Genomic DNA, 24,192 nt, shown 5'->3' with positions numbered 1-24,192 from the left:
GTTTTAAAAATGCAGTATTAGAATGTGCGGCAGAAGTTTGTGGTTATAGGAGGGTGGGTGCAGGAGGAAAGAGGAGTGATTGGTGGAATGATGAAGTAAAGGGTGTGATAAAAGAGAAAAAGGTAGCTTATGAGAGGTTTTTACAAAACAAAAGTGTTTTACGAAGAGTAGAGTAAATGGAGAGTAAATGAAAGGTGAAGAGAGTGGTGAGAGAGTGTAAAAGGATGGCAGATGAGAGAGTGGGAGAGGCACTATCAAGAAATTTTAATGAATATAAGAAAAAAGTTTGGAGCGAGTTAAACAAGTAAAGAAAACCTATGGAACGAATGGATATGTCAGTTAAAAACAGAGTAGGGGAGTTAGTAGACGGGGAGACGGAGGTATTGGGTAGATGGCGAGAATATTTTGAGGAACTTTTAAATATCGACGAAGAAAGGGAAGCTGTAATTTCATGCTCTGGCCAGGGAAGTATACCATCTTGCAGGAGTGAAGAAGAGCAGGATGTGAGTGTGGGGTAGGTGCATGAGGCAATACGTAGAATGGAAGGGGGTAAAGCAGCTGGAACTGACGGGATCATGACAGAAATGATAAAAGCAGGGGAAATATAGTGTTGGAGTGGTTGGTATTTTTGTTTAATAAATGTTTGAAACAGGGAAAGGTACCTAGGGATTGGCAGAGAGCATGTATAGTCCCTTTATATAAAGCGAAGGGGGACAAAAGAGACTGTAAAAATATAGAGGAATAAGTTTACTGAGCAATCTCTTCTCTCGTATATATTACTAAATGTAAAAGGAGAAACTTTCGTTTTTCCTTTTGGGCCACCCCGCCTCAGTGGGATACTGCCGGTTTGTTGAAAGAAGTTTACTGAGTATACCAGGAAAAGTGTACAGTAGGGTTATTAATGAAAGAATTAGAGGTAAGACAGAATGTAGGATTGCAGATGAGAAAGGAGGTTTCAGAGTGGGTAGGGGATGTGTAGATCAAGTGTTTACATTGAACATATATGTGAACAGTGTTTAGATAAAGGTAGGGAAGTTTTTATTGCATTTATGGATTTAGAAAAGTCATATGATAGAGTGGATAGGGGAGCAATGTGGAAGATGTTGCAAGTATATCGAATAGGTGGTAAGTTACTAAATGCTGTAAAGAGTTTTTATGAGGATAGTGAGGCTCAGGTTAGGGTGTGTAGAAGAGAGGGAGAATACTTCCCGGTAAAAGTAGGTCTTAGACAGGGATGTGTAATGTCACCATGGTTGTTTAATGTATTTATAGATGGGGTTGTAAAAGAAGTAAATGCTAGAGTGTTCGGGAGAGGGGTGGGATTAAGTTATGGGGAATCAAATACAAAATGGGAATTGACACAGTTATTTTTTTCTGATGATACTGTGCTTATTGGAGATTCTAAAGAAAAATTGCAAAGGTTAGGGGAGGAATTTGGGAGTATGTGTATAGGTAGATAGTTGAAAGTGAACATAGAAAAGAGTAAGTTGATGAGGGTACCAAATGATTTAGATAAAGAAAAATTGGATATCAAATTGGGGAGGAGGAGTATGGAAGAAGTGAATGTTTTCAGATATTTGGGAGTTGACGTATCAGCGGATGGATTTATGAAGGATGAGGTTAATCATATAATTGATGAAGAAAAAAAGGTGAGTGGTGCATTGATGTATATGTGGAGGCAAAAAAATGTTATCTGTGGAGGCAAAGAAGGGAATGTATGAAAGTATAGTAGTACCAACACTCTTATATGGGTGTGAAGCTTGGGTGGTAAATGCTGCAGCGATGAGGCGTTGTAGGAGCCAGTGGAGATGTCCCGTCTAAGTGCAATGTGTGATGTAAATATTATGCAGAAAATTCGGAGTGTGTAAATTAGGAGAAGGTGTGGAGGTACTAAAAGTATTAGTCAGAGGGCTGAAGAGGGTTGTTGAGATGGTTTGGTCATTTAGAGAGAATGGATCAAAGTAGAATGACATGGAGAGCGTATAAATCTGTAGGGGAAGGAAGGCGGGGTAGAGGTCGTCCTCGAAAAGGTTGGAGGAAGGGGGTAAAGAAGGTTTTGTGGGCGAGGGGCTTGGACTTCCAGCAAGCGTGCGTGATCGTGTTAGATAGTAGTGAATGGAGACGAATGGTATTTGGGACCTGACGAGCTGTTGGAGTGTGAGCAGGGTAATATTTAATGAAGGGATTCAGGAAACCCGGTTATTTTTATATAGCCGGACTTGAGTCCTGGAAATGGGAAGTACAATGCCTGCACTCTAAAGGAGGGGTTTGAGATATTGGCAGTTTGGAGGGATAAGTTGTGTATCTTTATACGTATATGCTTCTGAACTGTTGTATTCTGAGCACCTCTGCAAAAACAGTGATTATGTGTGAGTGTGGTGAAAGTGTTGAATGATGATGAAAGAATTTTCTTTTTGGGGATTTTCTTTGTTTTTGGGTCACCCTGCCTCGGTGGGAGACGGCCAACTTGTTAAATATATATATATATATATATATATATATATATATATATATATATATATATATATATATATATATATATATATATATATATATATATATATATATATATATATATATATATATATATATATATATATATATATATATATATATATATATATATATATATATATATATATATATATATATATGTCGTGCCGAATATGTAAAACCGGTCAGTAAGCAAGAACTCATTTAAAATTAAGTCCTTTCTAAATTTTTTTCATATACATTAAAGGATATATTTTTTTCATTAATGTTAATGTAAAAATTTTTAATTTTGCTCTAAAAGAATCTTAGAAAACTTAACTAACCTTATTATAAAAAAAAAAAACAATTTATTTTAGCCTAACCCAATTAAATATATTTTAGATTTCTTTACAGTAATTTAATACTAAACAAACACAGTTGAAATATATTTTTTTCGTTTGTTTCAGAACGATTTTGGCGAAATTATTGCATACACAAATTTGTGCTTGTCCTATATGGCAAGATGAGCGTTGCTATTTAAGCCAAGATCGCAAGTTCTGCCTATTCGGCACGACATATATATATATATATATATATATATATATATATATATATATATATATATGTCGTGCCGAATATGTAAAACTGGTCAATTAGCAAGAACTCATTTAAAATTTAGTCCTTTCTAAAATTTTCTCTTATACGTTTAAAGATATATTTTTTTCATTACTGTTGATGTAAAAATTTATAATTTTGCACCAAAAGGAACTTAGAAAACTTACCTAACCTTATTATAACAAGAACAATTTATTTTAGCCTAACTCAACTAAATATATTTTAGATTTGTTTACAATAATTTAATACTAAACAAACACAGTGAAATGTATTTTTTTCGTTAGGTTCAGAATGATTTTGGCGAAATTATTGCATACACAAATTTTCACTTGCCCTATATGGCAAGTTGAGCGTTGCTATTTAAGCCAAGATGGCAAGTTCTGCTTATTCGGCACGACATATATATATATATATATATATATATATATATATATATATATATATATGTATATACTATATATATATATATATATATATATATATATATATATATATATATATATATATATATATATATATATATATATATATATATATATATATATATATATATATATATTTTATGTGTGTGTGTGTGTGTGTGTGTGTCTGTGTGTCTGTGTGTAACCACATGAAAGCGTTCAGACATTATTTCTTTTTTTCACTGTGTTTTTTATATTTGCAATACAGTGACGAATAGGTAAAACTGGTCAGTTAGCAAGAACTCATTTAAAATTAATTCCTTTCAATAATTTTCTCTTAAACGTTTCAAAATATATTTTTTTCATATATGTTACTGTGAAAATTAATATGATAAGTTTTACACTCAGAAGTTTGGTATGGCAATGGGAAATCCTCTTTCACCTGTTCTTAGTAACCTATACATGGAGTTTTTTTAAACAAGGTTGCTTAACACAATACTCCCTAATAGAGCTAAATGGTTCAGATATGTTGATGATATTTTGTGTCTTATGCCCAAAAATGTAGATGTACACCATTTCCTTGGAAAATTAAATAGCTTAGCCCATTCTATAAACTTTACTGTTGAGTTTGAGGAAAATAACTCATTGCCTTTTCTAGATGTTTTAATTATTAAGGGTAATAATGAATTCAAATTTAAAATTTACAGAAAACCTACAAATAACTGTTCGTATGTCCACTATTATTCCTCGCATCAAGATAAAGTTAAACTGTCTGTTTTCTCATCAATGTTTTTGAAAACTTTACGTATTTGTAGTCCAGAGTTCATAGATGAAGAAATATCCAAAATTTATGAAATAGGTAATGATTTGAAATACCCAAGAAACGTAATTGATAAATCTTTTAAAGTTGCTAGAAATACTTTATACAATCCAAAAAGGGACAACCAGCCTTATTCAACTAAAAATATGTTGGTTCTCCCTTACCATGAAAACTTGGTTGATATGCCTTCTCTTCTTAAGACTTTTAATATCAAAGTTGTATTTAAAAATCTTGATACAGTGTTCGCATCGCTATTGGGCCGTGCAGACGTGCTGCGCAGTAGCTCCTGATTGAGTTGGCTTTTGCGCAGTGTTGACGTGTACTTAGCTCTGTGAAGACCTGTTTGCGCGCTCTCTACGAATTGAAGCAAGATGCCCTCCATCGAGCAACTTTACCAACAGCTTAAGGAAGAATTGAGGTTGGCGAAGGTGGAGATTCGGCGACTGACCGAGGAAAACAAGAAGATTCGTAGTAGTCCTCCTGTTTTGAGTCCTCAGGTCAAGAAGGGAAACTGGTCAGTGGCTGGACAGCAGGGAACGAAGTTGACGATCAAGAAGACGAATGGAAAGGTAGAAACGATGAAGAAGAAAGAGACTGCCGTGGAAACTGTTGTGGAAACATCTAATACATTCACAGTGCTACCCGACGAATGTGAGTCGACTACTGGGAACATCACGACGAACGACACCAAGGAAGGTAAGAATATTGTTGTTGTTGGGGATAGCCAAGTTAGGTATATGGATAGGGCGTTCTGCTTGAAGGACAGGAGTAGGAGACAGAGAGTTTGCTTTCCTGGGGCTGGGATGGAGGATATTGTTAGCCGTCTGGATGACATCATGAGAGGTAATGGGAGCAATCCTATTATCTATCTCAGTGATGGAGGCAACGATGTTGGCAGACGTAGGAGTGAAGACCTGATTAGCAGGTATAGGTCAGCAATAGAAATAATTAGGAGTAAGGGTGGGAACCCTGTCATATGTGGTGTTTTGCCAAGGAGAGGAGTTGGAAATGAATGGTTGTCCAGGGCAATTGGTGTCAATTGCTGGCTGGACAAATACTGTAAGGAAAATGCGGTAAGATTCATTGACAATTGGGACCTCTTCTATGGCAGAAATGACATGTATGCCAGGGATGGGGTTCACTTATCTAGGTCTGGGGTGGTAGCACTGGCAACTGCAGTGGAGGGAGCAGTTAGGACTTTAAACTAGGAATAGTTAGTGGTATGGGTTTTGGCAGGAAAACAGTGAAGTCCCAGTGTAGTAATATTACTAGTTCTAGGGGAACTAGTAATAAGCAGAACGAGGTAGATATTGAAAAGCCAGGGACTTTGGGTGATAAGGACAGTAATAGGTTTAGTAGAAAAACAGAAATGAGCAGGAAGGGTAAAGAGAAAGGAGAGTCTTTTAATGTTTATTATGCTAATTGCCGTAGTGCTAGGAATAATATGGACGAGTTGAGATTAGTTGCTAGTACAGGTAACATTGATGTATTTGCCTTAACTGAGACGGTGTTTAATTCAAAAAGTCGGGACATGCCTGCGGAATGTCATATTCAGGGTTTTAAATTGATCAAAGTAGATAGAAGTATCGGGAAGGGGGGTGGGGTGGCATTGTATGTCCGAGATCGCTTGAACTGTTGCATAAAAACGGGTATTAAGTCTGAAGTAACACATACAGAGTCTGTTTGGATAGAATTTTCAGAGGGGCATGAAAAACTGATTTTAGGAGTGATATACCGTCCCCCAAACTTAGATAGGGACCAGGGGAGACTACTATGGGAGGAAATTGTTAAGGCCACAAGGCACGATAATGTAGTAATTCTAGGAGACTTTAACTTTAGTCATATTGATTGGAATTTCTTGACTGGGAATTTAGAATCATACGACTTCTTAGAAGTAGTTCAGGATTGTTTTTTGAAGCAGTTTGTGACAGAACCTACAAGGGGAAATAACCTGCTTGACTTAGTTATGGCAAACAATGAATCCCTTGTTAATAATTTAGAAATTTCAGAGGAACTGGGTGCTAGCGACCACAAATCAATTACATTTAGCATTGAATGGAAGTACGATAGAAGCGATAACTCAGTAACAGTCCCAGATTTTCGCTTAGCAGATTACGATGGGCTTAGAGAACACTTATCATCTGTTGACTGGGGTAACGAAGGGAGCTATCAATATGACAGTTTTCTGAACACTATACATGCTGCTCAAAGAACGTTTATCCCATATAAAGAAATTAGATCAAATAGAAATGACCCAAAATGGATGAATAATAGGCTCAAATATCTACTAGGGCATAAGAAAGGAATTTACAGGCGTATCAAAAGCGGTGAGGGTCATCTTATGAATCAGTATATTGACATTAAGAGGGACTATGAAAAGGGACTATGAAATTAAAGTTGCTAGGGATTCTAAAACTAACCCAAAAAGTTTTTTCCAGGTCTATAGAACAAAAGTTAGAGATAAGATAGGTTCCCTTAAAAATAACTATGGGCACCTTACTGACAAAGAGAATGAAATGTGCTCGATTTTTAATAATTATTTTCTCTCAGTTTTTACACAGGAAGACACTAACAATATTCCAGTAATTAATTTTTGTAGTGGGCTAGAAGAACCTAAATTATGTAACATCACAGTCACTAGTGAAATCGTTGTGAAGCAGATAGACAGACTGAAGCAAAATAAGTCGCCGGGTCCTGATGAGGTTTTTTCAAGGGTTCTAAAGGAATGCAAAATGGAAGTCTGTGAACCATTAACTAATATTTTTAATTTATCTCTTCAAACAGGTGTAGTGTCTGATATGTGGGAGATGGCTAATGTAATTCCTATTTTTAAAACAGGGGACAAGTCGTTACCGTCAAATTACCGCCCAATAAGCCTGACCTCAACTGTAGGCAAATTGCTAGAGTCAATTATAGCTGAGATTATAAGAAGCCATCTCAATAAACATAGCTTGATTAATGATACTCAGCATGGATTCACAAGAGGCCGGTCTTGTCTAACTATTTTATTAACTTTCTTCAGTAAAGCTTTTGAGGCTGTTGACCACGATAAAGAATTTGATATTATTTACTTAGATTTTAGTAAGGCTTTTGATAGAGTTCCGCACCATAGACTGTTAAAGAAAGTGGCAGCTCATGGCATTGGGGGAAAAGTGCTCTCGTGGATCGAGTCATGGCTCACTGACAGGAAGCAGAGAGTGTCCATAAATGGGGTTAAATCCGAGTGGGGATCTGTAACAAGTGGCGTTCCACAGGGATCAGTCTTGGGCCCATTGTTGTTTATAATATATATCAATGATCTTGATGAGGGAATTACTAGTGATATGAGCAAATTCGCCGATGACACAAAGATAGGTAGGATAATTGATTCAAACGTAATGTTATGGAACTTCAGGAGGATTTAAACAAACTCTATTCTTGGTCAGAAAAGTGGCAGATGCAGTTCAATGTAGATAAATGCAAGGTTCTGAAGCTTGGGAGTGCCCATAACCCTAGTACTTATAAGTTAAATGATGTAAAACTTAGCCATACAGATTGCGAAAAGGACTTGGGGGTTATGGTGAGCAGCAACCTTAAACCAAAACAGCAATGCCTAAGCGTACGTAATAAGGCAAATATATTACTGGGATTTATATCAAGAAGTGTAAGCAACAGAAGTTCAGAGGTCATACTGCAGCTTTATACATCATTAGTAAGGCCTCACCTAGATTATGCAGCTCAGTTCTGGTCTCCATATTACAGAATGGACATAAATTCGTTAGAAAACATTCAGCGTAGGATGACTAAATTAATACATAGCATTAGAAATCTTCCTTATGAAGAAAGATTGAAGACTCTTAAGTTACATTCACTTGTTAAACGAAGAATGAGGGGAGACCTGATCGAAGTGTATAAGTGGAAGATAGGTATTAATAAACTGGATATTAATAAGGTCTTGAGGATGTCTCTCCAACAGAGAACCCGCAGTAATGAATTTAAATTAGATAAGTTTAGATTTAGAAAGGACATAGGAAAGTATTGGTTTGGAAATAGGATAGTAGATGAGTGGAACAGTCTACCTGGTTGGGTTATTGAGGCTTTGACTTTGGGTAGTTTCGAATTTAGGTTGGATAAATACATGAGTGGGAGGGGTTGGATTTGAGTGGGACTTTCACATCAGAGCTTATTTCTTGGGTGGCATTGAAAATTGGGTTGGGCAAATGTTTTGTTAGTGGGATGAATTGTAAAGAACCTGCCTAGTATGGGCCAGCAGGCCTCCTGCAGTGTTCCTCCTTTCTTATGTTCTTATGTATTACGGTCAAACTGGTAAAAATCTAGAACTAAGATTAAAACAACATAAATATAGCATTAGAACTGGACAAGATTCCAATGCTCTATTTATTCATGTAAGAGATTTTAACCATCCAATTGATTTTCAAAAAGTTGAGAAAGTTGTTTCAAGTAAGTCCATGGTCGACAGGAATATAATTGAATCTTGTTTCACAAAAAGCAGTTTTAACAATAATGTGAATATTTCATTTGGTTTATATAAATTAGATCCATTTATAATTAATAAAATTTGGGAAGAATTTAATAATACATTGGACAAATAATAAATTTAAAAAAATTCTTATTTCTTGGGTAGAATAGTTTGTTGGTGGGTTGTGTGAAGGACCTGTTTAGCTGTGCCAGCGGGCCTGCTGCAGTGTTCCCTTTCTTATGAGTCACGCATCAGATGTTGCTTAATTCTGGGATGTGATAGTGAGGTGTGGGCTAGACCCTTTACATACCTTCCTTTGATGCATTACTTTCATTGTTCCTTGATAATGTGAGCAGTCACGCAACGTTTGGAATTTCTCTATTCTTTCACAGTGGTTGTTTTGCATATATATATATATATATATATATATATATATATATATATATATATATATATATATATATATATATATATATATATATATATATATATATATATATGTCGTGCCGAATATGTAAAACTAGTCAATTAGCAAGAACTCATTTAAAATTAAGTCCTTTCTAAAATTTTCTCTTAGATGTTTAAAGATATATTTTTTTCATTAATGTTGATGTAAAAATTTATAATTTTGCACCAAAAGGAACTTAGAAAACTTACCTAACCTTATTATAACAAGCGCAATTTATTTTAGCCTAACCCAACTAAATATATTTTAGATTTGTTTACAGTAATTTAATACTAAACAAACACAGTGAAATATATTTTTTTCGTTAGATTCAGAATGATTTTGGCGAAATTATTGCATACACAAATTTTCACTTGTTCTATTTGGCAAGATGAGCGTTGCTATTTAAGTCAAGATCGCAAGTTCTGCCTATTCGGCACGACATATATATATATATATATATATATATATATATATATATATATATATATATATATATATATATATATATATATATATATATATATATATATATATATATATATATATATATATATATATATATATATATATATATATATATATATATATATATATATATATATATATATATATGTTTTACTTTCTATCGTATTTTTGTGAATGTTTTGTCAATGTATTTTGTCTAAATAAAATATACATAAAATATAGGGGATGGTAGGAGAAAATTCTCAAACAGCTTCAGGGAGAACCTTGAGTTTTCCCTGATTCATTCTTTTCTCTGAGGATGAGGGTCCCTGTAACAGTTTTAGAGGTGGTACCTCCCTATATTATATATATATATATATATATATATATATATATATATATATATATATATATATATATATATATATATATATATATATATATATATATATATGTCGTGCCGAATAGGCAGAACTTGCGATCTTGGCTTAAATAGCAACGCTCATCTTGCCATATAGGACAAGCGAAAATTTGTGTATGCAATAATTTCGCCAAAATCATTCTGAACCTAACGAAAAAATTATATTTCACTGTGTTTGTTTAGTATTAAATTACTGTAAACAAATCTAAAATATATTTAGTTGGGTTAGGCTAAAATAAATTGTTCTTGTTATAATAAGGTTAGGTAAGTTTTCTAAGATTCTCTTAGAGCAAAGTTAAAATTTTTTACATTAACATTAATGAAAAAAATATATATTTAAACGAATAAGAGAAATTTTTAGAAAGGACTTAATTTTAAATGAGTTCTTGCTAATTGACCAGTTTTACATATTCGGCACACACACACACATATATATATATATATATATATATATATATATATATATATATATATATATATATATATATATATATATATATATGTATATATATATGTATATATATATATATATATATATATATATATATATATATATATATATATATATATATATATATATATATATATATATATATATATATATTTTATGATGGGGTCCACCTCTGGTGTAAATTGTGGGACCCATAGCCTCGGAGAAGTGGATAAAAAGGCTTCAAGGAAAAATATTTGGATTTCTTCCTGAAGCCGTTTGATATATATATATATATATATATATATATATATATATATATATATATATAATATATATATATAATAATATATATATATATATATATATATATATATATATATATATATATATATATATATATATATATATATATATATATATATATATATATATATATATATATATATATATATATATATATATATATATATATATATATATATATATATATATATATATATATATATATATATATGTAAGCTTTTACAGCAGCTGGAAAAGCTGTTCTCATTAAAGTCAAGGTACTGTGTTCCATACCGATCTTTATTCATAGATTGGCCAGCATATATACACTGTCCTTATTACAGCCTCTAACAGTCTTTCCTCTTTCTCACTCCTCTTCTGTCTCCCATTTATCTTCCCTTCGGCTTCACTTTATCTTCTCTAACCCGCATTACTTCCCTCCACCTTCCTCCTCTCTGTCAGTTTCACTGTCTTTAATTGCTTTCTCCGTCTCTTACTGTTTCCTCTTTGTCTCATATTATCACCTGTTTCTTTTTCCCTTTCCTTTCTTTCCTTCACAATTTCCTCGTTGTCGTCACTGTATCTTTTGTCTCTTGCTTTCTGCCCTCTGTCTCTCATTGTCACGAGAGTGATGTTCTACGAGACAGTTACTATGGGTTGTTCCCCCAGAGACAAGTCCTGTCTACCAGAATTTTTCCAGTCCCTGTACTGGTAGATGTTATTGTTGCTATAAATTACTTTGATAAAATCCCTCACCCACTTAGTCTTTCACTTCCTTTTATCCCTGAGTTCCTTCCACCCCTCATTTCCTCCCTTCTGTCCCTTACATTCTCCCTTCTGTCACTCCCTTTCTCCCTTGCGTCCCTCGTCCTTTCTTCTGTTCGTTACTTTCTCCCTTCTGTCCCTTCCTACTAAAGAAGTCGTATTTAAAGGCGACCATAAGGTCTTCACCCCACTTATCAGTCATAATTTTTTTTTTTTTGGAGAAGGGAAGGAGACCACTTTGCATAGTCATGTACAGTGTCACATTCTGAGAGAGTCTTGGCAGGAGAACTCAGCTGCACCTTGTTGAAAAAATGAATTTACAGAGAAATTTACTTAGAACATAAGAACATAAGAAAGGAGGAACGCTGCAGGAGGCCTGCTGGCCCATACTAGGCAGGTCCTGTTCCACTCATCAACTACCCTATTTCCAAACCAATACTTTCTAAATCTAAACTTATCTAATTTAAATCCATTACTGCGGGTTCTCTCTTGGAGAGACATCCTCAAGACCTTATTAATATCCCCTTTATTAATACCTATCTTCCACTTATACACTTCGATCAGGTCTCCCCTCATTCTTCGTCTAACAAGTGAATGTAACTTAAGAGTCTTCAATCTTTCTTCATAAGGAAGATTTCTAATGCTATGTATTAATTTAGTCATCCTACGCTGAATGTTTTCTAACGAATTTATGTCCAGTCTATAATATGGAGACCAGAACTGAGCTGCATAATCTAGGTGAGGCCTTACTAATGATGTATAAAGCTGCAGCATTACCTCTGGACTTCTGTTGCTTACACTTCTTGATATAAATCCCAGTAATCTATTTGCCTTATTACGTACGCTTAGGCATTGCTGTCTTGGTTTAAGGTTACTGCTCACCATAACCCCCAAGTCCTTTTCGCAATCTGTATGGCTAAGTTCTACATCATTTAACTTATAAGTACTAGGGTTATGGGCACTCCCAAGCTTCAGAACCTTGCATTTATCTACATTGAACTGCATCTGCCACTTTTCTGACCAAGAATAGAGTTTGTTTAAATCCTCCTGAAGTTCCATAACATCTACGTTTGAATCAATTATCCTACCTATCTTTGTGTATCGGCGAATTTGCTCATATCACTAGTAATTCCCTCATCAAGATCATTGATATATATTATAAACAACAACGGATCCAAGACTGATCCCTGTGGAACGCCACTTGTTACAGATCCCCACTCGGATTTAACCCCATTTATGGACACTCTCTGCTTCCTGTCAGTGAGCCATGACTCGATCCACGAGAGCACTTTTCCCCCAATGCCATGAGCTGCCACTTTCTTTAACAGTCTATGGTGCGGAACTCTATCAAAAGCCTTACTAAAATCTAAGTAAATAATATCAAATTCTTTATTGTGGTCAACAGCCTCAAAAGCTTTACTGAAGAAAGTTAATAAATTAGTTAGACAAGACCGGCCTCTTGTGAATCCATGCTGAGTATCATTAATCAAGCTATGCTTATCGAGATGGCTTCTTATAATCTCAGCTATAATTGACTCTAGTAATTTGCCTACAATTGAGGTCAGGCTTATTGGGCGGTAATTTGACGGTAACGACTTGTCCCCTGTTTTAAAAATAGGAATTACATTAGCCATCTTACACATATCAGACACTACACCTGTTTGAAGAGATAAATTAAAAATATTAGTTAATGGTTCACAGAGTTCCATTTTGCATTCCTTAAGAACCCTTGAAAAAACCTCATCAGGACCCGGCGACTTATTTTGCTTCAGTCTGTCTATCTGCTTCACAACCATTTCACTAGTGACTGTGATGTTACATAATTTATCTTCTTCTAGCCCACTATAAAAATTAATTACTGGAATATTGTTAGTGTCTTCTTGTGTAAAAACTGAGAGAAAATAATTATTTAAAATCAAGCACATTTCATTCTCTTTGTCAGTAAGGTGCCCATAGTTATTTTTAAGGGGACCTATCTTATCTCTAACTTTTGTTCTATAGACCTGGAAAAAACTTTTTGGGTTAGTTTTAGAATCCCTAGCAACTTTAATTTCATAGTCCCTTTTAGCTTTTCTTATCCCCTTTTTAATGTCCCTCTTAATGTCAATATACTGATTCATAAGATGACCCTCACCTCTTTTGATACGCCTATAAATTCCTTTCTTATGCCCTAGTAGATATTTGAGCCTATTATTCATCCATTTTGGGCCATTTCTATTTGATCTAATTTCTTTATATGGGATAAACGTTCTTTGAGCAGCATGTATAGTGTTCAGAAAACTGTCATATTGATAGCTCACTTCGTTACCCCAGTCAACAGATGATAAGTGTTCTCTAAGCCCATCGTAATATGCTAAGCGAAAATCTGGGACTGTTACTGAGTTATCGCTACTATCGTACTTCCATTCAATGCTAAATGTAATTGATTTGTGGTCGCTAACACCCAGTTCCTCTGAAATTTCTAAATTATTAACAAGGGATTCATTGTTTGCCATAACTAAGTCAAGCAGGTTATTTCCCCTTGTAGGTTCTGTCACAAACTGCTTCAAAAAACAATCCTGAAATACTTCCAGTGTCTCACATTCTAAAACCAAAACAGGTAATTGGTGCACCGAATCTGATTGCAGGAGACTGGTGCAAGAATTATTGATGGTATACAAAGTCGATAAGTTGATGAGTGAGGCACATGTGCAACACTTGGGTGTCATTTATTGGCGAACGACTCCGATTGCGCAACAGGCTTTCTCAGATGAATACAGGTAGATGTAACTCTGGAGACAGTAGAAAAATTAGTTTTTGAGGTAATCAGTCCCCTGAGTCATGACTGACTGACCACGTCATACCAAGACAGGTTCTCGTCATCAGTACACGACTGAAGAAGCCTGTTGTGTAGGTGAGACCCAAGTGTGTCACATGTGTCTGATTCCCTTATCTGTTTTCAGTGACCTATTGCAGAACACAGAAGATAACAAGGGATACTTATTAACGAAGAAAGAAAAGCGGCAACAACAATTTTATTTAAACCATTTTATCAATATCAGTTCCAGAGAAAATTCTATCTCATATTAAATCCAGTCGACCATTCCAGGCTCATGAACAAAACATTTTCAGTTTTATCGGTAATACATTCACTAGATGATTTAAAATTATTCAGAGTTTCTGCGGATTCAATGAGATAAACTCAGCAATTCTTTTATAAACCTTCTATTGTATAATTTTCATTTAATGCTGCGTCTTTAATTCAAATTCTTAAGAAAGTTGTGGCACTTGATTAGACGTATAGTCAAGAAAGAACATTTCAGTAGTAAATTAAAATAATAGTGTTTGAAAGTTTCCAGATGTTGGCAAACCATCACTTTACCAGCTGATGTCAGTGATGTTGGCTGAGGTGAAGTCTTAGCTCAACACTCTGATGATCAATAACAGTTAATATCATATATTAGCAGAATTACAATACTGTCAACAAGCACGAAGGTTTAGTTGTATTTTTTGTTCTCAGAGGCTTTTGAGATATACTCTAGCAAAACCAAATCAGAATTTACTTTGATTACCAACCATTTTGCTTGTCTAAGAGCAGCAGTTTACAGGAACTCCTGCCAGATTGTCATCAACTTTCCAGGATTATGTCCCCAAGAAAACGTAACATTCCCAGTAAGTAAAATGAGTTACTGATATCCATCAGAGACAGAGGCATGTTGCTTTTTCGACACTGATTACCCCTTCAGCACTGAAGATACTGAAAAAGCCAGCTGTAAACATCCAGCTTGTTTCTCCTCGAGATTAAGTTTCTAACCACAGAGGAAACCAATTTCAGTTTCACGCCTCGTAATGACTTGGTAATGAAACAGACACTGGTGTTGTAAGTAGCGAAACAAGGTGAGTCAGGTGGAGTAGTCTGCCAGGTGGTGATCCACAAGTACTCGGCATCTCTTTGTCGACACATGTCGACACATGTCGGCACATGTCGGCACAGAGGTTATTTATCCAGGCAAAGATCTTAGTGTCAAGGAAGCCAGATTGAAATTATTTGCCAAAATATGTGCACATATTTCTGCCTAAAATATGTGCACACATGTGTAACTTTACATATTGCCACTTCCTCCCTTCCGTCTCTGATTTATTCTCGATTTCACTTTCTTCTTGTCATCATTTTCTCTCTTCTTGCTCTCACTTCCTCTCTGCTTGATCTCACTTCCTCCCTTCTTGAACTCACTTCCTCTCTGCTTGATCTCACTTCCTCTCTTCTTGATCTCACTTCCTCTCTTCTTGATCTCACTTCCTCTCTGCTTGATCTCACTTCCTCCCTTCTTGAACTCACTTCCTCTCTGCTTGATCTCACTTCCTCTCTTCTTGATCTCACTTCCTCTCTTCTTGATCTCACTTCCTCCCTTCTTGATCTCACTTCCTCCCTTCTTGATCTCACTTCCTTCTTGATCTCACTTCCTCTCTTCTTGATCTCACTTCCTCTCTGCTTGATCTCACTTCCTCTCTTCTTGATCTCACTTCTTCTCTTCTTGATCTCACTTCCTCCCTTCTTGATCTCACTTCCTCTCTTCTTGATATCACTCCCTATCTTCTGTTCCACACTTCCTATATTCTGTTCCACACTTCCTATATTCTGTTCCACACTTCCTATATTCTGTTCCACACTTCCTATATTCTGTTCCACACTTCCTATCTTCTGTTTCACACTTCCTATCTTCTCTTTCACACTTCCTATATTCTGTTCCACACTTCCCATATTCTGTTCCACACTTCTTATCTTCTGTTCCACAATTCTTATCTTCTGTCCTCCACTTCAGACCAGCTTTTACTCATTCCCTCGTTTATTACACTTTTTTTCCATTCTTTCCTCAAATTCTTCCATCTTGTTGATGGTGGTTGGCGAGTGCTCATGTTTCACTCTCCTCCACCTTCATTCCTACTTCCATTTTTCCTGCTTTCCTCTCCGTTAATTATTCTTACTGAATGAGTGGCCCTCTCACCTTGTCAATACTTCCCTCTTTCTCTCGTTCTCTCTCTCTCCAACACCCTCTTTCTTCACACTCTCCTTCCATCTTTCTTTCTCACATAACTCTCAGACGTTGTGTTGCTGGCCCTCTCTTCTTCCATTTCTCCCTTCCCCTTTCTTCCTCCCCCCTCTTTTTCTACAGCCGTCTCCGCCATTATCAATCATACTCCATTTTCTCCGCAAGATTATTCCGGATACGACTTTATTAGATATACTGAATTCAGTTCTCATTATGGTATCCGATAATCCCGGCTCCTTGTACGAGAGTGCTTGCCAGAGGCACAGCCACTTCATCTCAGAACCATCAGGAGGCACAGGAGCTGCAGCTCAACTCCCTCAAGAGGCCTAAGAGCTATAAATCAACCTCCGAGGAGTTGCAGAAGCAATAAAGCAAAAGTTAAATGGGAGCCAGGAGCTTTAACTCAATATACTCATGAAGCGAAACACCTGTGGCTTAATTAACACTCTCAGGAGGCTCACAGTTGTAAGTTAATACGTACAGGAAGCACAGGAGCTGGAGTTTAACCTAGTCAAACATAATTAAAATGCGAAATAAATCCGGTGAAGTAAGGATGCGATTTTTTCCTTACTTTTAGAAACATTTTTACTACCACTTACTGGAGATGGTATACCTGGAGTATACCTGGGATATACCTGTTGTATCCCTGGAGTATACCTGGGGAATACCTGGGGTATACTTGGAGCATACATGGGCTATATTTGGAGTGTACCTGGAGTATACCTGGAGTATAAGTGGGGTATACATGGGGGTATACCTGAGGTATACCTGGAGTATACCTGGAGAGGTATTCCAGGGGACCTTTTGTTCTTTATAAAAATGAATCCTGACTTACGTAACTGCAACCAACATCACAAGTTGACCATCACTGATCATTGTAAACTGAACTGTCAAGATCATAACCGAACCTTATATAAAAGTTTGTATCCGATCTTACACAGCATTCTGAAGGACTTACAAAGAAACTATGATCACCCCAGAAAACCCACCACCACCGTGATCACCCCAGAAAACCCACCACCACCATGATCACACCAGAAAACCCACCACCACCGTGATCACCCCAGAAAACCCACCACCACCGTGATCACCCCAGAAAACCCACCACCATGATGATCACCCCAGAAAACCCACCACCACCATTATCACACCAGAAAACCCACCACCACAAAGATCACCCCAGAAAACCCACCACCACCGTGATCACCCAAAACCCACCACCACCATTATCACACCAGAAAACCCACCACCACCATTATCACACCAGAAAACCCACCACCACCAAGATCACCCCAGAAAACCAACCACCACCAAGATCACCCCAGAAAACCCACCACCACCACCATTATCACACCAGAAAACCCACCACCACCGTGATCACCCCAGAAAACCCACCACCACCAAGATCACCCCAGAAAACCCACAACCAGCATTATCACACCAGAAAACCCACCACCACCATGATCACCCCAGAAAACCCACCACCACCATGATCACCCCAGAAAACCCACCACCACCATTATCACACCAGAAAACCCACCACCACCATGATCACACCAGAAAACCCACCACCACCGTCATCTCCCCAGAAAACCCACCACCACCATGATCACCCCAGAAAACCCACCACCACCATGATCACCCCAGAAAACCCACCACCACCATGATCACACCAGAAAACCCACCACCACCATGATCACACCAGAAAACCCACCACCACCATGATCACCCCAGAAAACCCACCACCACCATGATCACCCCAGAAAACCCACCACCACCATTATCACACCAGAAAACCCACCACCACCGTCATCACCCCAGAAAACCCACCACCACCATCATCACCCCAGAAAACCCACCACCACCATGATCACACCAGAAAACCCACCACCACCATGATCACCCCAGAAAACCCACCACCACCATCTTCACCCCAGAAAACCCACCACCACCATGATCACCCCAGAAAACCCACCACCACCATGATCACCCCAGAAAACCCACCACCACCATGATCACCCCAGAAAACCCACCACCACCATGATCACCCCAGAAAACCCACCACCACCATGATCACCCCAGAAAACCCACCACCACCATGATCACCCCAGAAAACCCACCACCACCATCATCACCCCAGAAAACCCACCACCACCATGATCACCCCAGAAAACCCACCACCACCATTATCACACCAGAAAACCCACCACCACCATGATCACACCAGAAAACCCACCACCACCGTCATCTCCCCAGAAAACCCACCACCACCATGATCACCCCAGAAAACCCACCACCACCATGATCACCCCAGAAAACCCACCACCACCATGATCACACCAGAAAGCCCACCACCACCATGATCACACCAGAAAACCCACCACCACCATGATCACCCCAGAAAACCGACCACCACCATGATCACACCAGAAAACCCACCACCGCCATGATCACCCCAGAAAACCCACCACCACCATGACCACCCCAGAAAACCCACCACCACCATGATCACCCCAGAAAAGCCACCACCACCATGATCACACCAGAAAACCCACCACCACCATGATCACCCCAGAAAACCCACCACCACCATGATCACACCAGAAAACCCACCACCACCATCATCACCCCAGAAAACCCACCACCACCATGATCACCCCAGAAAACCCACCACCACCATGATCACCCCAGACCACCCACCACCACCATGATCACCCCAGGAAACCCACCACCACCATGATCACCCCAGAAAACCCACAACCACCATGATCATCCCAGAAAACCCACCACCACCGTGATCACCCCAGAAAACCCACCACCACCATGATCACCCCAGAAAACCCACTACCACCATGATCACCCCAGAAAACCCACCACCGCCATGATCACTCCAAACCACCCACCAACACCATGATCACCCCAGAAAACCCACCAACACCATGATCACCCCAGAAAACCCTCCACCACCATGATCACCCCAAAAAAACCACCACCACCATGATCACCCCAGAAAACCCACCACCACCATGATCACCGCAGAAAACCCACAACCACCATGATCACTCCAGAAAACCCACCACCACCATCATCACTCCAGAAAACCCACCACCACCATGATCACCCAAGAAAACCCACCACCACCATGATCATCCCAGAAAACCCACCACCACCATGATCACCCCAGAAAACCCACCACCACCATGATCACCCCAGACCACCCACCACCACCATGATCACCCCAGTAAACCCACCACCACCATGATCACCCCAGAAAACCCACAACCACCATGATCATCCCAGAAAACCCACCACCACCATGATCACCCCAGAAAACCCACCACCACCATCATCACCCCAGAAAACCCACCACCACCATTATCACACCAGAAAACACACAACCACCATCATCACTCCAGACCACCCACCACCACCATGATCACCTCAGAAAACCCACCACCACCATGATCACCCCAGAAAACCCACCACCACCATGATCACCCCAGAAAACCCACCACCACCATCATCACTCCAGAAAACCCACCACCACCATGATCACCCAAGAAAACCCACCACCACCATGATCACCCCAGAAAATCCACCACCACCATGATCACCCTTAAAAAACCCACCACCACCATGATCACCCCAGAAAACCCACCACCACCATCATCACTCCAGAAAACCCACCACCACCATGATCACCCAAGAAAACCCACCACCACCATGATCACACCAGAAAACCCACCACCACCATGATCACCCCAGAAAACCGACCACCACCATGATCACACAAGAAAACCCACCACCGCCATGATCACCCCAGAAAACCCACCACCACCATGACCACCCCAGAAAACCCACCACAACCATGATCACCCCAGAAAAGCCACCACCACCATGATCACACCAGAAAACCCACCACCACCATGATCACCCCAGAAAACCCACCACCACTATGATCACACCAGAAAACCCACCACCACCATGATCACCCCAGAAAACCCACCACCACCATGATCACCCCAGAAAACCCACCACCACCATGATCACCCCAGACCACCCACCACCACCATGATCACCCCAGGAAACCCACCACCACCATTATCACCCCAGAAAACCCACAACCACCATGATCATCCCAGAAAACCCACCACCACCGTGCTCACCCCAGAAAACCCACCACCACCATGATCACCCCAGAAAACCCACCACCACCATGATCACCCCAGAAAACCCACCACCACCATGATCACCCCAGAAAACCCACCACCACCATGATCACCCCAGAAAACCCACCACCACCATCATCACCCCAGAAAACCCACCACCACCATCATCACCCCAGAAAACCCACCACCACCATGATCACCCCAGAAAACCCACCACCACCATCATCACCCCAGAAAACCCACCACCACCATGATCACCCCAGAAAACCCACCACCACCATGATCACCCCAGAAAACCCACCACCACCATGATCACCCCAGAAAACCCACCACCACCATGATCACCCCAGAAAACCCACCACCACCATGATCACCCCAGAAAACCCACCACCACCATGATCACCCCAGAAAACCCACCACCACCATCATCACCCCAGAAAACCCACCACCACCATGATCACCCCAGAAAACCCACCACCACCATTATCACACCAGAAAACCCACCACCACCATGATCACACCAGAAAACCCACCACCACCGTCATCACCCCAGAAAACCCACCACCACCGTCATCACCCCAGAAAACCCACCACCACCATCATCACCCCAGAAAACCCACCACCACCATGATCACACCAGAAAACCCACCACCACCATGATAACACCAGAAAACCCACCACCACCATGATCACCCCAGAAAACCGACCACCACCATGATCACACCAGAAAACCCAACACCACCATGATCACCCCAGAAAACCCACCACCACCATGATCACCCCAGAAAATCCACCACCACCATGATCACCCCAGAAAAGCCACCACCACCATGATCACACCAGACAACCCACCACCACCATGATCACCCCAGAAAACCCACCACCACCATGATCACACCAGAAAACCCACCACCACCATCATCACCCCAGAAAACCCACCACCACCATGATCACCCCAGAAAACCCACCACCACCATGATCACCCCAGACCACCCACCACCACCATGATCACCCCAAAAAACCCACCACCACCATGATTACCCCAGAAAACCCACCACCACCATCATCACTCCAGAAAACCCACCACCACCATGATCACCCAAGAAAACCCACCACCACCATGATCACCCCAGAAAATCCACCACCACCATGATCACCCTTAAAAAACCCACCACCACCATGATCACCCCAGAAAACCCACCACCACCATCATCACTCCAGAAAACCCACCACCACCATGATCACCCAAGAAAACCCACCACCACCATGATCACACCAGAAAACCCACAACCACCATGATCACCCCAGAAAACCGACCACCACCATGATCACACAAGAAAACCCACCACCGCCATGATCACCCCAGAAAACCCACCACCACCATGACCACCCCAGAAAACCCACCACCACCATGATCACCCCAGAAAAGCCACCACCACCATGATCACACCAGAAAACCCACCACCACCATGATCACCCCAGAAAACCCACCACCACCATGATCACACCAGAAAACCCACCACCACCATGATCACCCCAGAAAACCCACCACCACCATGATCACCCCAGAAAACCCACCACCACCATGATCACCCCAGACCACCCACCACCACCATGATCACCCCAGGAAACCCACCACCACCATGATCACCCCAGAAAACCCACAACCACCATGATCATCCCAGAAAACCCACCACCACCGTGCTCACCCCAGAAAACCCACCACCACCATGATCACCCCAGAAAACCCCCCTCCACCATGATCACCCCAGAAAACCCACCACCACCATGATCACCCCAGAAAACCCACCACCACCATGATCACCCCAGAAAACCCACCACCACCATCATCACCCCAGAAAACCCACCACCACCATGATCACCCCAGAAAACCCACCACCACCATGATCACCCCAGAAAACCCACCACCACCATGATCACCCCAGAAAACCCACCACCACCATCATCACCCCAGAAAACCCACCACCACCATGATCACCCCAGAAAACCCACCACCACCATGATCACCCCAGAAAACCCACCACCACCATCATCACCCCAGAAAACCCACCACCACCATGATCACCCCAGAAAACCCACCACCACCATGATCACCCCAGAAAACCCACCACCACCATGATCACCCCAGAAAACCCACCACCACCATGATCACCCCAGAAAACCCACCACCACCATGATCACCCCAGAAAACCCACCACCACCATGATCACCCCAGAAAACCCACCACCACCATCATCACCCCAGAAAACCCACCACCACCATGATCACCCCAGAAAACCCACCACCACCATTATCACACCAGAAAACCCACCACCACCATGATCACACCAGAAAACCCACCACCACCGTCATCTCCCCAGAAAACCCACCACCACCATGATCACCCCAGAAAACCCACCACCACCATGATCACCCCAGAAAACCCACCACCACCATGATCACACCAGAAAACCCACCACCACCATGATCACACCAGAAAACCCACCACCACCATGATCACCCCAGAAAACCGACCACCACCATTATCACACCAGAAAACCCACCACCGCCATGATCACCCCAGAAAACCCACCACCACCATGACCACCCCAGAAAACCCACCACCACCATGATCACCCCAGAAAAGCCACCACCACCATGATCACACCAGAAAACCCACCACCACCATGATCACCCCAGAAAACCCACCACCACCATGATCACACCAGAAAACCCACCACCACCATCATCACCCCAGAAAACCCACCACCACCATGATCACCCCAGAAAACCCACCACCACCATGATCACCCCAGACCACCCACCACCACCATGATCACCCCAGAAAACCCACCACCACCATGATCACCCCAGAAAACCCACAACCACCATGATCATCCCAGAAAACCCACCACCACCGTGATCACCCCAGAAAACATACCACCACCATGATCACCCCAGAAAACCCACTACCACCATGATCACCCCAGAAAACCCACCACCGCCATGATCACTCCAAACCACCCACCAACACCATGATCACCCCAGAAAACCCACCAACACCATGATCACCCCAGAAAACCCTCCACCACCATGATCACCCCAAAAAAACCACCACCACCATGATCACCCCAGAAAACCCACCACCACCATGATCACCCCAGAAAACCCACAACCACCATGATCACTCCAGAAAACCCACCACCACCATCATCACTCCAGAAAACCCACCACCACCATGATCACCCAAGAAAACCCACCACCACCATGATCACCCCAGAAAACCCACCACCACCATGATCACCCCAGAAAACCCACCACCACCATGATCACCCCAGACCACCCAACACCACCATGATCACCCCAGGAAACCCACCACCACCATGATCACCCCAGAAAACCCACAACCACCATGATCATCCCAGAAAACCCA

Source organism: Cherax quadricarinatus, chromosome 26 (genome assembly GCF_038502225.1).
Source record: "Cherax quadricarinatus isolate ZL_2023a chromosome 26, ASM3850222v1, whole genome shotgun sequence".
In the NCBI taxonomy this organism is placed as follows: Eukaryota; Metazoa; Arthropoda; class Malacostraca; order Decapoda; family Parastacidae; genus Cherax; species Cherax quadricarinatus.
The sequence above is the reverse complement of the archived record's forward strand: the minus strand, read 5'-3'. Positions refer to the sequence as shown.